General features: G+C 40.8%; 1 pseudogene; it reads left to right on the top strand.

The window, feature by feature from the left end:
• The first annotated feature begins 10,473 nt into the window (after nt 1–10,473).
• The window catches only part of LOC132885336 (serine/threonine-protein kinase D3-like), a 47,083-nt pseudogene continuing 38,996 nt past the window's right edge, over nt 10,474–18,560 (top strand).

Below are 18,560 nucleotides of genomic sequence, written 5' to 3'. Positions count from 1 at the left end.
TCTAAAATGACTGGTTCAACTTGAACAACTTTCAGGGTACCCTTGTCTTGAACATCTTCTATAGAGGTCAATGTGAAGAACTGCCCCCCAAATTCTTCATCTTGATACATTAGAGTAAAGCCATCTGGTGTGCAGAATGTGCTCTGGATGACTAGCTTGAGATCCTGTAGAGTACCGGGGATACCTGATGGAAGAACCAATTTGTGGACTGTATGATCATCAAAGATGACCCTTAGCTTTGCAGGGGTGGACATCTGAGCAGGCAGGAAAACACTGCAAAAAAAAAAAAAAAAAAAATTTTTTTTTTTTAGTTCATTCTGACAAAAACATGTACGTTTTTGATCATCTTCCCTTGCATATCTAAAAGGGAATGGTGATGTGGTGTTTTAAAGTAACAACTTGTCATCCTGCGATTGTGTACATAGCCAGGGGATAGAAATCAAGTAGCTCTTTAGGCTCAATTACTCGAAAGTTACGCGTGTAATCTAGCTCATAGCTCCTGAGGTGCTCATTGTACCATGCATTTAGCAGCTTGACAACAAAGACTATGCTATCCAACACCAGGATGATCTGAGAAACTTCAGCAAAGTCAGGTAAACCTGCAGTTGAACCATGACACAGCAACATTCCTGGTGCATAGCTTGTACCTGAGAAGGTCACCTTGTTTGAGACATGGACCATTGTGACGTTTGGATACTTGCACAGCACCAACTCTTTAATGGCCTCATTTAGTACATCTAATGACACTTGTGATGTTCTGGTAACAGACACAGATTTTTTGAGTACACTGTTCTCATGGAGACACAGTGCAACCATGAGTTGATGTTTTTTGGCAAGGGACAACAGTATGTTCCTGAAACAGCCTGTCTGTCTGACAATTTTTTTGAAGAAGCTGTGCTTCGCCTCGAAGCACATTGTCCACAGGGCAGACAATGGACCAAATTCCCTTATGAGCTCAGGATAATGCTCAATGAAGTGGTGCTTGGGAAGAAGTTTCTCTTGGGGAAATACATCAAGAAATCTTTGTCGGTGTTCGGAGATCTTACTGTCCAAGTAACAGATGCTTTCCTCTGTATGAACTGGGGACATCACTAACTCCACTATGTCCTTCAAAACCATTAGCACTTGCCATACTGGATCACTCTCAGGTACTCTCAACCCTATCACAAAAGGCAAAAGACGCAGCAGGCACCAATTTTCATGCGCATTCCCTCCAACTGATCTTTTTGCAGCAAAATTAGCCGGGACCAAATGTGGGCGATTTGTTCGGTCAGTCCACTTGTAAGGGAACTGACCAATCAAGTTATTGAGTTCCACCAAAGAGAAATACTTCTTCTTGATGAACACATTCAGTGACAATGACAGCTCTAGGGGAACAACACCCTCAAGAAGGTCATGTAAAACATCAGGAGGGTAACCAGATGTCACATCAAAATAACACAGTTTTTCTGATAGTGCACACTGATTTTTCACCCCATAGCACGGATTGAGAGAAGGACTTGATAAAGCTGTCTGAACATGCATGGTGTGCTGCTCTTGCCTTCTTCGCTGAAAAACTCCTGACCTCACCTCGGTTGTCTGAAACATAGCGCGCTCTCCCAGACAGAATCGACAGACATGTGGTCCTGTGAAACTTTCAACAAATCCTGCCACCATATGAGCACCCAAATTGTCAGCCACTACGCTCACCACAGAGCCTTTGATTACTTTCCCAAAACTCGGAATATAAAGACCATCTTTCTCCAAGCTCTGAAGATCCCGCAATAGTGGCTCTAGCACTGTCTGGAATCCAAACTGTTTGGCGTCACTGGCCTTACAGAGAATGGCTAAGTATATACTCGTCAATGTCGATCTTGCATGTACTGGGATGTTCCCAATCACCCAATACACAGCAGTAACTTTGTGTATCTTGCGGGATGTCCCAAGGGGGTTGCAGATCTCAAAGTCATCAATATACAGGATAAGACTTAATCTATCCTCATCTGCAGAGAAAAACTCACTTTTCTGAAAATGAGACCCATCTTGAAAGGACTGATATTTTGCTGCACAGTCTGAGTTCCTTGAAGCAACTAGGCACTTTTCTTGACAATTTTTAAGTACCTGTGTCAAGGACTGCAGTATAGGAACATACTGGAACGTCTTATTTTCCTTCTTGTTCAGAATGTACTCTTTTGGTTCCACAACTGAAAAGTGTGACTTCATATATTCCCTCCTCCTATATGATGTAGTAAATGGACCATCTTTCCCTAAAGCTGAGCTAATAGGGTGTAACTCACATAGGTTGCTCACCAAATCGCTTAACAGAACTGAATCCAAGTCACATTTGTGTTTCTGGAAGGTGGACTCGACAACATGTCTCAAAACTGGTCCAGATGAGGAGCAGGAAATAAACTGCAACTCATCGACAATTTCATCAATGCACTTGTTTGGCACATTGTAACAACTCTCCATCTTAAGAAAGAGTAGTCCAAGTCTATCCTTGATAATTTCAGACAGATCCTCACATGGCTCTACAAAAACCTCAGTATTCTCTTCAGAAGAAATCACTAGATCATGCTGGACAATAGGACTATCTGAATGAGTCTTCAAGACCTCAGGCTTAAAATCTTCATGCGAGTGCTGACCATGTTTCCTGTGCTTATGAGTACAAAAGGTTGAATAAATGTTTGTACTGAAGCTACAATTTTTAAATACACATTGAACAACTTCAAACCTCTTCAAATGACTGTGTAAATGTTCAAAATACTGTTTCTCTGAAGAGAAGGACGCTAAACTGCAGTGCTGACAACCGAATGAAACGACCACCTTTGGTGCAACTGATTCCACATGATGACGGGAAAGATGGCTCTTGAGAGCATTAAAGGTCTTAAATGAGCAAGGGCAATTTGTATATAGGCATGGTATGGATTGAGTATGGCCACTGTGTCCATGTTTGAGTCTGCAGTGCTTGAAAAGATCAACCCTTTTATTTGAGGTAAAGCTACAACTTTTGCACAGCCACCTCATGGTGGGACACCTAGGGCAAAAAACAAAACACAAAAGCAATTTATAAAATTATATTTCCGATGCACACGCACACACACACACACAATATGCAGTTGTGATTGTGAGCTGAACTTACCTTTAATTGGGTGCCTCATGAAGGTAAAAATGTCCAGCTCTTCCTATAAAATAATTAACACAATGTACCATGAGTTCAAAAATGAAAATGTGTCTTAGATGACAAATACAAAATTAGGCAATATGTAAAGTGTTTCATTTCATGATCATCAAGTCCACTTCATTACAATTTCTTACACAGTTCATTCAACTGACAATTGATCATAAATCACAATCATAAAGTATTACAGTAAAGTTTGTCATATGAAGTATTAATTTATGGATAATTGTGATATTTATTCAACCTTCATATTGCGTGTTTTTAATTCAGTCATCATGTAAAGCATATTAAATGTAAAACTTGGCATGGACTTACTAAATCACTATCTAGGGTGTTTGCAAAGACACATTTGTACATTGTTGGCCCTTAAGCCACGATGCCAGAGATTTTCTCATTTACATTTTTACATTTTAATAACCTTAAGTAATTATCCCGAGCCTATGACGTTCACAACCCAACCACGCGAGCCTAGCGCCATCTTATTTTGATCATAATTGTTTAACAATTCAAAAACCGGTTTGTAAAGCACCGTGTTAAGGGCACAAATAATTCTACATCTCCTTCTACCCTTACTACATATCAACTCATCGACCAGCATCTGCCATTGATACAAAACTAATTAATAGGTTTAATCATAGTCATCAAAAACAGATCTGTGCTCTGTCGCTTCAGCGTAGTTGACATGGAGTAGATATTGTAGCTAGACTAGTCCACTTGAACAAGTTGCATCATGCTAACATGATTAAGCTGACTTCTTGGTGCAAGAAATATACTTTCCCGTAAACCTCGGACTTAAATAAATTAACAGTGCATGTTTTGAGTTGATTTACAGTTGAAATGACTTTGACCACCAAATGTAAGCCTTGCGATATGGTTGCCATTTCAGAAAAGGCTATGTTAGTCCTCTAAAGCTAGATAACTAGCACCACGTGGATTGCTAGCAACTCCGCTAGCTTTCAGCTACAGCTTACCACTAGCAGTAACAAACTGTGCTTCCGTTAATATTAAAATGACTTCAGTCACAAGCATGTCGTAATTAGTAATACTGCCCTACTTTCAATGCAACACGATAGCACGAAAAAACATACCATCATATCCAACATGCTGCGATATTTCAATAGCCCAAAACGTGTTCAATGACGCTGGTTTAGATAAAGTTGCAAAGATAACTGAATTCGTTTTTACATTCTTACCTTAACCGTGGTGAATGTCCACACTAGGGTTAGCGTCTCAGGAAGGGAAGGGACCGATGACCATCAACGTACGGGATAGTAGGATATGTAGCCTACGAGGAGTTTCATCTCCGACCACCACCTCATCTCAAGTTCACCTGGCTGCCAGCCAGACATCCTGTTGAGGAATGTCCAAACTCTGACGTCACACCACGACGTTCTACAGGCAACATTTTACTTGAATTTAGTAAGTAGTAGCTGTAGTAGCTTAATTGTCATGATTGTCAAGTATTTTTTACTAGAGTTATTACAGTTACATTTACACATGAATATGAGGACACACAATTACACTGAAACTCCAAGCACTACGCTGAATTATACATGACATGTTTAAGTAACTCTCAGAATTGATATATTTCTGTAAAAATTACTTTAATTGTCCTAATTGTATTTACAAGGTCAAAAAATCATTTTTTTCAGTGTTGGAGCCATATTTAAGATTGATAGAAATTTGCTTTGAGTTGCTGGCAACCTGTAAAAGAAAAAGATTTTTAGTTAGTTATTATAAATACTTATATGCCTACCTCTTTGTTTATATACTTACCTCTTACGTTATGTATACTTACCTGGACCTAAACACCCTCTGTCTGGCCCAATGCACCTGTGATGTGGGCGGTACTGTGAAACCCCTCCCTCCGACGCGCATTGGTGGCGCGAATCACAGATTTAATTGTTGCACTCACAGGTGCCTCGCAGACAGAGTGTGAGTAGGACACAGTTTTAGACCGCATAGCGTCTTAGTTTATACCTTTTTTTTTTAACCTTGTTTGTTGGATTCACTGAAAGTCAGCCGGACTGTGGAAAATAAATGGAACAACATCTCGTTTTATTTCACTCTCCGTGTGTGCTCACTGTGGAATGCGCGCCTAAACAACCCCACACTCTGCCTCGCGTGGCCCAGGAAATGTTTGGTAAAAAATGGCCACAACATTAGTCGAAAACTACTCCGAAGATTGACGCAGGAACAAAGGATTCCAAACCTGGAAGATCGCGTTGTGGATTATACGGAAGCGAGGACAGGAGAAAGTTCGCTGCTGAGCCGACGTTTAAGGACACAGCGCACTGAAGAGACTTCACCTGGCATTGTGAGGAATTAATGAATGAACTTTTGGAAATTACTTTGACGGACACAAAAGCAGCAGAACTTTATTCTTTGATCCTCCATCATTTGTTAAAAACGGACAGTTAATTGTTTAAGTTAAAATGAGTGACCCGGAAGCCCAGAGCGCCGCGGAAGCGGAGGAACTTTTAAAATCACTCTGTGCAACGCGAAGAGGAAAATTAGGAACATGTACGAGGAAAAGCAACGAAATTAAAGCCCTGCTTATCGAAAATGGAGATGTGGAAAAAGTAGAGCTGCTTATGAAAGACTTTGCAGCATACTTAAATGACTTTAAAGATGTACATGGAAAGGTGCAGGATCTTGTCGGCGAAGATGAAAGGGAGACTGATTACGTGGAGTGGTACGAGCCCCGAATGATGAACTTTGAATATTTTATGAAGGATGTGGACACTTGGAAAACGCAACAGTGCAAGCTGCAAGAGCTCGTTGACCACAAAGACAGTGTTTCCATTGTTTCCCGGGTCTCGACTAAATCGTCTTCCTCCTCCTCCTCTTCTGTTAAAGGAACAGTCCACCATACTTCCATAATGAAATATGCTGTTATCTGAATTGAGACGAGCTGCTCCATACCTGTCCGAGCTTTGCGCGACCTCCCAGTCAGTCAGACGCAGTCAGACGCGCTGTCACTCCTGTTAGCATTGTAGCTAGGCTCAGTATGGCCAATGGTATTTTTTTGGGGCTGTAGTTAGATGCGACCAAACTCTTCCGTGTTTTTCCTGTTTACATAGGTTTATATGACCAGTGACATGAAACAAGTTTAGTTACACAAATTGAAACGTGGCGATTTTCTATGCTATGGAAAGTGCGCACTATAATGACAGGCGTACTAACACCTTCTGCGCGCTTCAGCAGCGCATTGATATCTGAGCTCCGTATCAATGCGCTGCCGAAGCGCGCAGAAGGTGTTAGTACGCCTGTCATTATAGTGCGGACTTTCCATAGCATAGAAAATCGCTACGTTTCAATTTGTGTAACTGAACTTGTTTCATATCACTGGTCATAAAAACCTATGTAAACAGGAAAAACGCTGAAGAGTTTGGTCGCATCTAACTACAGCCCCAAAAAAATACCATTGGCCATACTGAGCCTAGCTACATTGCTAACAGGAGTGACAGCGTGTTGGACTGCGTCTGACTGACTGGGAGGTCGCGCAAAGCTCGGACAGGTATGGAGCAGCTCGTCTCAATTCAGATAAGAGCATATTTCATTATGGAAGTATGGTGGACTGTTCCTTTAAAGTCGCTGCGGCTGAGAAGGCTGCGCTGGAGGCGCACGCCAAAGCTCTGCCTGCATTGCATGCGCTGAAGATGGAAGAAACTGCTTTAAAATCAAAAATGGAACAACTAGAACTTAAAGCTGGGGTATGAGATTTTTTCAGGAGTATTTTTTACCATATTGCTTGAAAAGCTCCTCACACCCATGTTGCAAGCAGTACAATAGAAGGTTTGACCCAAAAGTGAAATATTTTAATCCAGTCTACAGTGTAAAATAAAGGAAAAACGCCATCCGATCCTATCGAGGTACCACCTCAAAATGTTTGGATACTGACATGTCAATCAGACTGAAGCCCGCGAGCAGCCCTCTCTGTGTGTGTGTGTGTGTGTGTGTGTGTGTGTGTGTGAGAGAGAGAGAGCGAGCAGGGAGAGACAGAAATGCACAGAAAAAGGTCCCTCCAAACAATGGGGATTTACACAAAAACGGAAGGAGATATTCACAAAATTCTTTCACAGTGAGCGCCACAAGGATCTCCTGAACATACTGATGTAATTTTTTTTGTCTGTATTGTAAAAAAAATGAGGTCACTAGAGCGAGTTAAAAACGAGTGACTTTTCTGCCAAGTTTATAATGGAAGTCTATGGGGCTGGGCGGCTGTGCTGTCCTCACTTTCAGGCTTCTCATTCAAAAACTGCAAGTCCTATCGTGTAGGTAGACACATTGTGTGAATCAGGACAAGTGTGGCTACCACTTTTGAGAAAATTGTGTGTAGAGTGAAAATTGGGGCTGAAAACACAGTTTAAATGAGAAAGTTTGAGCTACTTTCCCAAGCTCTCTACACCAGGGGTGTCCAAACTGATCCATAAAGGGCCGTGTGGCTGCAGGTTTTCATTCCAGCCATGCAGCAGCACACCTGATTTGGCTCATTCAATCAACTGACACACCCACCCTTTAATCAAGGGTGGGTGTGGCTGCAAGTATTTGACTGTGTGAAGACAGTTCAGTTGATTGAATGAGCCAAGTCAGGTGTGCTGCTGCATAGCTGGAATGAAAACCTGCAGCCACACGGCCCTTTATGGATCAGTTTGGACACCCCTGCTTTAGAAGAAGCAAAAAATCGCTGACAGTTCAGCCGATCCATCTGACCCGCCGCCGAAAAAAGCAAGAAAAACGATCGGCAAAACTAAGACTGTGTACCAAAAATTTAAAGAGGAATACAGTACCTTGTATCCAGTTTTTGGTGCTTTCCAAAATCAAGGTATATGTACAGGTAAACTTTTTCAATATCTGCTGTCTCTAGTCAGATTAGTTCTATGTGTTTATAGGGCAATTCCATGTAAATGTCAACCTCACCATGCAAAAATAAAGCAACATGTAATGCATCAAAACCACTCCCGGAGATATCACCTAGGCCTGTATTTTACAGATGTGAATAAGTTGAACCAATTTGTCACAAGAATTGTTCCCTTCGCCTTAATATGTCAGTCTTTCTTTCTTATAATGTAAAACCCAAGCTAAAATCAACTTTGATCATGTACAATTCTATATTATTGCCACAAGCCACAGAAATGTATGCTAAAATCCACAAAACAGCAAAATAATAGCCATCCTAAATATTATTTAAGAACTTTGATAGTTTTAGCTGATATTTAGAGAGTTTTTCAAAGGGTTATGGTGGTTAAATTGCTGATTTTCTAAACATATGCCATGTCTATTTCAGACGCGTCACATCCATAACGGAATTTCGTCACATCCATAACGCTGACTTTTCCTTCCGAAACTCTGCATGAAATACAAAATATTTTAAACAAAGATTTTTTTAATATTCACCTTGGACCCCTCTATCAAATGGATATCTCCATTTCGACATTAGGTTTACAATTTCAGAGTTTGATAAAAATGTACAGTCACCCAAGAAAAGTGATACTTTTTCTGTCACATCCATAACGCATCTTTTATTGGCATTTTCTGGCATGCCCTAGATGTACTATGGGAATTGTTCTTGTTCTATCACTTCTCCAGTATGGTACAGCTTTAAAATATGCAACACCTGTTTAAATACTGGGAGACAATAAAACATGCACTGGGTCATTTGTTGCCATTTTGAGTTCAAGTGTCACATCCATAACGCTGGAATTGCTCTATACCAAATACTTGTTTTTCAAATACTTGTTTTTATAATATGTATATCTTTAGATTTTCATTTATGATTCATTTATATATGTACTCAGGGATTCAAGCATTTTTCCATTTTTAATTTGCTCATATATATGAATGTGGAAAGTTTTACAGTAGGTTTGCATGCTTTTTAGCTAATCAAGGTCTGAAGAATGTTATGATAGGGATCCTGTCTATCAAATTCATGTAGAACTGGAATAGATGTACTGTGTTTGAACCAATGTTTTGTTAATTGCTGATATTTTTATATTGTAATTTGTCATTTTTGAGAGAAAACACTTCTTGTTGCTTGAAGTTATAGAATAAAGTTTTCTCAGTTATTTGATAATCATTTGATTTCTTTACAGAATATATATTCTAAAAAAAACAGTTTATGTTCATTTGCAAATATTTTTGAAGTTTGACAGAATAACTGAAGTTGTATGATTTAATATTATAAGTATTCAAATGGTACTGATTGCCCTTTATTTTCACTGTAAAAAGCCACCAGAGGTCACCATTTCTGAATGCATTTTATAAAATTTTCAGAGCCCAAAGGGGGGCACACCCCCCTTTGGAACCCCCCCCCCCATACATGCTCTGCGTTGGCAGACATGGACAAATATCTCAAAACAACCATTACAGTTTGCTGTCATACAGGGTTGGCATGTCTGCAAAAGCGTAACATCAAAATCAAGACTGACCAGTTCAAAGACTCCCAAGAAGAGCTTTGCAGCCACTATGGCATCAACTGTGGGCCAAAAACATAGACAGCTACCTACCTTGCCAACATGCAGTTTCTGTGATGATGCCCATTCAGTCATTTACTGCACCAAGTTTGCAGTGGAGCCTCATGTTGTGAAAGTAGAACATCTGAAAAACAACAGTCACTGCTTTGGCTGTCTTAGAAGGGGTCACATGAGCAAAACCTGTGAGAAAAGACTAGAATGCCAAACATGTAAAGGAAGACACCCCACACTGCTGCACGTTGACCACGCCGACCACAAGCAGCAGACAAACGAGAGTAAAGTGATTGCTGATTTGCAGCAGGCCGTAGCAGCGAAAGCGTCTCAATGTAATGAACTTCAGCAAAAGTTGTTCGCCCAGAAGGTACCTGCAGATGACTTAAACAAGAGCCTAAAGGAAGCGATCAGTGAGTCCGAGAGGAAATTGGTGGAGGCTGAAGAAAAGTACAATGTAGAATTAAATGCTTTTGAGCGTGAAGTTAATTTACTGAGAAACGAGAGAGAAACTGCAGACCAGAGAGTTGCAGATTTGGCCAGAGACATTATGCAAGCAGAGCAGGATTTGTCTGAAGCTAAAAGCCAAAACAAGAATCTGAAATCTCAGAATGAATCGCTTAGGAAAGCCATGGCAGCACTGCAAAATGACCGTGATCAGCTCATTGAGGAGTTCAAGATTTTACGCAGCAGATATGATGAAGAACTCAGGGAAGCTACAGCATCCATAAATAAATTTGAGCATCAGCTAAATGATTCCACCTCGGAGATATCAGCTCTTGCTACAGAAAAGAATGTCTTGGTCCAAAAGCTTCTGGCCCTGGAAAGCAAAGCTCCACACTCGAAATGAAATTATCGGCGCTGGTGAACGGTCTTTCACAAACCCTGTCTGAGAAAGAGGCCCAGCTTAAACACGCATCGCTGGAGAAGAGTTCCTATAGTAGACAGGTTAATGCGTTTTCTAAAGCAATGGTCAGTCTGTAGTCTGACTGAGACAGACTGATGGAGGAACTCAGGAAGGCCAAGAAGGAAGTCGAACATAGACAGCAAACAAGCCCTGATTTACTCAACTCAATCAAATTGGAGGATTCAAATAGCCTTAGCGTCAGTGTCGGTGCTCTTCAGACTGAGAGAGATAGACTGTTTAAGGAGGTTGGAAATTTGCAGTCTGAAAACACTAAGCTAGTGGAGTTGAAGCAAAAATATGATGACCAACAGAGGGCACTACAAGAAGCACACACTTTCAAACAACAGTCACTACGTTTACATGCACATAGAGAGAATCGAATTTTTGCCGTTGCTCGACTGAAATCGAAGTTCAAAATGCCATGTATACACCTTAATTCGGCTGAAATTGAACCGAACTTGATTTCTCTGAATCGAGCTACACGACCTAGTTTATGCGATTTCTGCCGAGCTACTTTGTGCATGTATACCCTATCGAGCTACTTGTCGAGCTACTTCCGGAAGTGACAAGTGACGAGACCACAAGCGGGAAACACAACAGCCTCGGTCGGCATGACAACGGCATGAATCTTTTCTTTTTGTGGCATTGTTTGCACTGTTAAAATTTAGCTCACTTACTGTATCACCAAATACATCTGTACAGCTGTTGCATAGCTGTGAATTGTGTACATAAACAAGTCATTGTATTTGTGTGTGTGTATATATATATATATATATATATATATATATATATATATATATATATATAATGTCCAACATCTGAAGAATGTCAATAAAAACAAAACAATTGAACTTTTTGTGTGTTTATTAAGACATAAGTTAAATTGTAAGCAAAAAAAAAATTTTTTTGTAAGCAAAAAATGGACTTTAGAAAAATATTATTGTGCAAAATAAGTTGTCTTACAAAACAGTGGTCTGCGCCAGACAGTTTGTAGCCATAGTCTGTTAGAGCAAGCCTAACAGCTTGAACACGGAACTGCTAGTGTTGCCAGATTGGGGGTTTTAAGTGCATTTTAGCGGATTTGAACATGTTTTGGGCTGGAAAACGTCAGCAGTATCTGGCAACACTATAGCTCTTCTTCATGACGACAACCGGAAGTGTACCAACACGATAGGGCGTGTAGCGCCACGTGTGGCTCGGGTGCACAATGCACCTTGCACAATAGCCCGATTTCACTTGTGCATGTAGGATTGGATTTCTCTGGCACCCCTGCTGGGACCCTTTGCTCGATTACCAACAGCAGCTCGATTTGGACGTGCATGTAAACGTAGTCACTGTGAAAAAGACATTCTGGGATACCAGGCAGAGCTAGCAGAGCTGAGGTCTGAACAGAGTCGACTGCAGTCTGAATGTCAAGCTCTCAGGGAGACCAGCAGGGACTCACAATTTGTTCCAGGTAAAGGCCCAACTTCAGAACAGGTTATGCAGCTACAGTCTCACCTACAGCTCTGCCTAGTAGAGATTCAGCAGAGAGATATTGGCTTCCAGCAGCTCAACATCAAGTTGCAGCAGGCTGTAGAGGAGAAACCTGCTGTTTCTGCTCAATTGAGAGCCGTATCTCAGACTCTGAGAGAAACCCAGCTTAGTTTGAGTGAGCCGCAGAACCGCTATTACTGGGTAGCAAATCAACAAGCCCAACACTCACCTGCACAGGGCTCGGTATGTGTGGAAGTTGCTCCTGGAAAACAGGAAAACAGCAGCGCTGCAGGTGATCTGGATGGATTGGACATCAGAGAACTTAAGAGCAGACTGGCAGAAGCAGAGCTCCAGCTTGACTCTACCCAGCAATATGTGTCTCTGCTCAACGACAGACTGGAGGAAGAACAAGTGCGGAGACAAGCAGTGGAAGAAGCACTGGGATTGGCTGAGCAGAGGATTAAGAGTATGGAACCCAGCCCTTCCAGATCTTCTCAGTGAGACTTCAGTATCCAGTTAGAACCTGAAGAGGAATGGGAAGCGCTCATTTTAGATCCGAAGCAACACCTGCTTATGCCACAATGAAGGGTGGTGTTCACTCATGCCGTCGCTGGCTGCAAGGTCGCAGTCTTTGCTGCTCCAAGATGTTGACATCCAGATCAAAATCTCGCTACTCGTCACATCCATAACGGAATTTCGTCACATCCATAACGCTGACTTTTCCTTCCGAAACTCTGCATGAAATGCAAAATATTTTAAACAAAGATTTTTTAATATTCACCTTGGACCCCTCTATCAAACGGATATCTCCATTTCGACATTAGGTTTACAATTTCACAGAGTTTGATAAAAATGTACAGTCACCCAAGAAAAGTGATACTTTTTCTGTCACATCCATAACGCATCTTTTATTGGCGTTTTCTGGCATGCCCTAGATGTACTAAGGGAATTGTTCTTGTTCTATCACTTCTCCAGTATGGTACAGCCTTAAAATATGCAACACCTGTTTAAATACTGGGAGACAATAAAACATGCACTGGGTCATTTGTTGCCATTTTGAGTTCAAGTGTCACGTCCATAACGCTGGAATTGCTCTACTGCTTCTTGACCTACTTGCTTGCACTCCATGTCCTCGTCTTCATGTGCTTCATTGGAGCTTTGTAGACATTGCAAATCAAGGACAGGTTACTTGAACAAATGAGAAACATAGATTTAAACTTTCTCAAGCAATGAATACTGCAGTTGCGGTCAAAAAGACTGAATCCTCAACCATTGATCATGATTTATATTTTCACAATTGCTGTTCCCATTATCTGGTTGTACAGAGTCGATATTAATATTGATATCAACCCAAAATGAGGTGTTATTTCCACTTACTATAGACTGTGATCGGCTTGGTGTATTAGGGCCCTTATTCATTAACAGATAAACAGCATACTCAGATTTCAGTTTTGTATAAATATTTCATGCACAGCAAAACCATCGCTGTCTCCATACTAAATTAGGGATTCTTCAGTGGTAAGATTCACTTGAGGGATGTTTTGGCAACACACTACATACAACAAATATCCTGAGCTCATGTCAAATGTCAGTGTGTCCACTCATTGTGCATCGGTCATTTGTCATGCAACTGATATTGCATTAAATATTTATTTATAGATTCGTGTAGCAGGGCCCCCAGTTAGGCCTCTAATGATAATCAATAAATCAATTCATCGCAAGATAACTTTTAATGAGCTCGATAACTTTTCCGGCCGCGATAATTTCTATTTGCATGCTTGTTTGTTTTCCTCGTCTCTCTCTCTCTCCCTCTCCCAAAGAGACTGAATGTCAAAAGGCTTCTATCGGTCTCTACTGACTCCTCTCGCTTCCAGGTCTCCAACCTTTTTTCCTCTGAGAGCTACTTTTACAAAATAAAAATGGCCGAGAGCTACTCATGTTTTGTAACATTTATTCTCATCGCTCATTTCGAAGAAACAAACTCAATAAGCTTTCTTTTCCTGAACATTACGGTACAATATGTTACTGTCCACATCTCACATTCTGTATTAAAACATCACAAATATTATTATTATTATCATTATTATTACTACAAATACAGATATTGTTACTTATTCACTTATCCTTGTTATCTATGTCCATGTCCCTGTATCACACGTCACAAAACTATTTACATGCACCAAGACATCTGAAAATGAAATGTTATCATGGATCACTTACAATTTCTACAAACCAAGAATCAAAAACTTTACCCAACAAAAAACTTTGGAAAGTCCGGGTCCGCTTTGCAGAGTGCAATAAATCCGGAGTGACGACCCGTCATTGCAGGTGCTCCGTCAGTTGTAACAGACACCAGCTTTTCAATAGGGATCTTTTTTCCACAAAGTAATCCTTTACTGCGTTATAAATATCAACTCCCCTGGTTGTAGTTTTCAATGGGAGTAAGGTCAAAAACTCCTCTTTGGTGGAAAAGTCATCAAACACCATCCGAATGAAATCAGCCAGCTGGGCTGCATCACTGTGGTCCACAGACTCCTCGCACTGAATAGAGAACCATTTGCACCTGTTCATGTCCGATTCCAGCTGTTTTACCGCATCCGCAGACAGCGCAGACACTCCTTGCCATGGTATTGGCACCAAGCTGTACATCGGCAATAGCAGACAAAATTTCCTCCTTATTTTTATGGTCCCTGAACAACGTTTCAGCCTTTACGATCCCGCCATCGGTGAACGGCTTTTTCCGCTTCGTTAAAACGTGCGCCACTTTAAACGAAGCCTCAGTTGCTGAATTGGCCGCCTTTGCCGGTTTGGTGAACAGAGACTGTTGCCGTTGAAGCGTTGTCTTCAGCTCTGTTATCTTGTCTTTTTGTAGACTGCTACCCGCAGGAATGTCCCGCGAAAAGTTGCCGTGGACTTTGGTGAAATGGCGCTCCACATTACATCTTTTACTGATGGACACGCTGGCACCGCAGATCAGACACACACTTGTTTTTGTTGTTAGTTTGCACTTTTTGTTTACAAAGGTCCTAACTGGCAGTTTGTTTTCCCTGTCTGAGCCTAATGTTTAATATCTTTTAAGGGCAATCTTGTTACAGAGACTTAATAATCCATTTTATTTATTGTTTTGGTTGTTTGATTTTTATTCAACTGCAGTTTTTTGTTAAGTCCTTGCCGTAAGCCAGACTACATTAGGCTATTCTTATGTTAACAAGTCCATTTTATTTAGGCCTATTGTTTTTGGTTGTCTTGCAGTTCCTGTGTTAAATGTTCTTTAGAAAGTAAAGTTGATCTTTGAAAGGTGTATTTGCATTATTATTCCATTATCATTATATTAGTTGAAAATGGTCTTAAAATGTCAATATTATCATTTATCGCAATAATTTCTTGGTCAATTAATCGTCCAGCAAAATCTGTTATCGTTACAGGCCTACCCCCAGTCGCATTTTCCGAGACAGGACTCTGCATGTATACATGTCAATATTACATTTCGATATTGGCACAATTGCCTAACCTTTAAACCTGGTTTATGATACGATGAGAATATTATTCTTAAAAATGCGTGATCTTCCTGTGTTGGAATAATGTTTGCAAACTTTGCCTTCACCATCAAGAACACATTCTCTCTCCGTGCTTCCACGGAAGGCGGTCGCATTTTTCTGCTCTCCCTCTCCCTCCTTTTTTTTTTTTCCCTGCTTGTGCTTTGGTGTTTGTCTCATCTGCTTTTGAAGAGACTCTTCCTGCATTACTTTCTAAATTAAAAAAGCATGGAATTGATAAATTGGTCTCCTAACGAAATTGACACAGTTTTGGGTTCGGGGGAACCCGTTTGTCTTGCCGGAACGTTTGCGGCTGGTTACACGATGGACGCGTGGGAGCGGTGGCGGGTCGTGTGCCTGGCGATTCTTTCTGTGGAGGACATTGAAGATATCTACCTATTCGGAACCATGATTACAGGACTTTTGCTGATTGGATTAGGCATTGCCCTGGTATATCGAGGAAATCAGACAACGGTGACAGCTGTTCAAAGCCCCACAAAGCTGCCCGATATTGGAGTGGTGGGCAAAGCTGTTGGCACTCGATCTGTGGACATTCAAAACTTTAGCCACAAAATGGTTGTTATCTCGGAGCAGCTCCAGCTTTGCAAGGAATACGTTTTTCGGAGATCAATTTGAATAGAATGGACAGATATGGACGAGCGGTGTAGACGTGCAAAGACTACGTGTTTAACGTGTTTTCTTTCTCCCCCCCCCCCAATCTGTCCCTCTGAGTTACATGTTGATCCTGGGATTGAGATGCTGGCCTCTTCTGCCCCTCGGACCTGCTTGATCCATCCTGGTGCCCTGTGTCTGGTCGGAGTTTTATCGCACCGCTCCTGTGAAGGACGGCCCCATGAGGACAGTTGAGGGTTATACCTGTTAAAACTGTTAATATTATAGTCAGGCTGTCTGTTGTTGCCCAAATGAGGATGGGTTCCCTTTTGAGTCTGGTTCCTCTCAAGGTTTCTTCCTCATGTCGTCTGAGGGAGTTTTTCCTTGCCACCGTCGCCACAGGCTTGCTCATTGGGGATAGATTAGGGATAAAATTAGCTCATGTTTCAAGTCGTTCAAATTCTGTAAAGCTGCTTTGCGACAATGTTTATTGTTAAAAGCGCTATACAAAAAAACTTGATTTGATTTGATTTGATTTGATTTGAAGACTGCGTCTGGAAAGACCAAAACAATTCATATCTTATCGACATTCGGCGCCCTGAGACAGCACCAGCCTTGTTTTAGGCCGTTGCTAAGAAAACATTTCCCCCTGAAGGTCAATGTCGGGAGATGCTCTCATTCCTCGCATTCCTCTCTAACTCTTCGCGGTCGCCATTTTTACCCCCAGTGTGACAAGCGGGTGCGTGACCAGCGCCTTCATGGCTGCAGGAGCGGACGGCTGCTTGCTTGCACTGGATTACCTCCTCCCTTACCCCTGATTCCCCCCCTCAAGTCCCGTGTTTAAAGTGTACCTGTGTTGTAGTTGTGCTTATGCAAGGGTTTTTTTTTTTTTATGTTCCCACACTGTACTCCTGACAGGAGCATATGTGGGGGTGTTCTTTTTTTTCCTTATCTCTCCTCATGTTGTGTTTTCTTTTTATCTTTATTCCTGTCTTCCTGTCCTGTCTACCCTATGTCAATTGTATGTTTGTTTATGTACGGACAGGTGGACGGGTAATTTCGCTGGTACATGTGACTAGTGACAATAAAGGGCATCATCATCATCACATTCAGTTAATCCAAACTAAGGACCTTAGACAGTTTTTTTTTTAAACAGGGCAGGTAAAGTCCTTCAGGTGAAAAAGGTCAAAAAGGTTCAAAAAAGTTGAAAGTTGAAGTGCAATGTAAATGTAGTGCAATATGGCAAAGTCCATGTATTTACCATCATTAACCTCATAGTATAATTAAATACACACACGTTGTCCAAACCTCCAAGTCGTCGCAACAGTCACAACCTACACAAACGCATACTTTTACAATGCATGTACAGTTAAAGGGCAAGAAAGTGTGTGTGTGTGAGAGATGTAAAAACTATTTCAGCACACTCTAATGGAAAAGAGTTTTAAAGAAACTATGTAAGTGCTCTCTCTCACACTGACGCTGTAGTAAATACTCACCACTTTAAACCTCATACACACTTCTGTAGCACATTACTCACTTCAGTGTGGCAAAACAAAATTCCAAATTCTCTCTCACACACATGCATGTGCACTAAACATGTGCTGACAATCTGTGATACAATATATTGCAATATTCGACATGCACAATATTAACACACCTCTTGTGTTAAGTCCTGGAGGAGGTTGCCTATAGAGACCGTACTTTGTGCAGCGAAATATATTATATATATATATATATTTCGCTGCACAAAGTACGGTCTCTATAGGCAACCTCCTCCAGGACTTAACGCAAGTGGTGTGTTAATATTGTGCATGTCGAATATTGCAATATATTGTATCACAGATTGTCAGTACATGTTTAGTGCGCATGCATGTGTGTATATAAATGTGTGTGTGTGTGTGTGTGTGTGTGTGTATATATATATATATATATATATATATATATATATATATATATATAAATACGCATTAATATTCTTTACACACATACGCATGCATGTGTATATATATATATTTCGCTGCACAAAGTACGGTCTCTATAGGCAAATATATATATATATATATATATATATATATATATATATATATATATATATATAAAATGTGTGTGTGTATGTATGTAATGAATGAACCCTTTATTATCACTAGTCACAAGTACCAGCGAAATTGACCATCAACCTGTCCTTACATACACACATACAATTGACAGAGGGGGAGTAGACAGGACAGGAAGACAGGGATGAAAAAAAAATACAGAGTAACATGAGGATAGGGGAGGAGAAAAAAAACAACCCCCACACTATGCTCCTGTGAGGAGTACAGTGTGGGAACATTAAAAAAACACCTCAGCACATAAGCACAAAATAACACAAGTACACTTTACAACACGAAAACTTGGGACTT

The sequence above is a fragment of the Neoarius graeffei genome, chromosome 1, assembly GCF_027579695.1.
Source record: "Neoarius graeffei isolate fNeoGra1 chromosome 1, fNeoGra1.pri, whole genome shotgun sequence".
In the NCBI taxonomy this organism is placed as follows: Eukaryota; Metazoa; Chordata; class Actinopteri; order Siluriformes; family Ariidae; genus Neoarius; species Neoarius graeffei.
The sequence above is the reverse complement of the archived record's forward strand: the minus strand, read 5'-3'. Positions and strand labels throughout refer to the sequence as shown.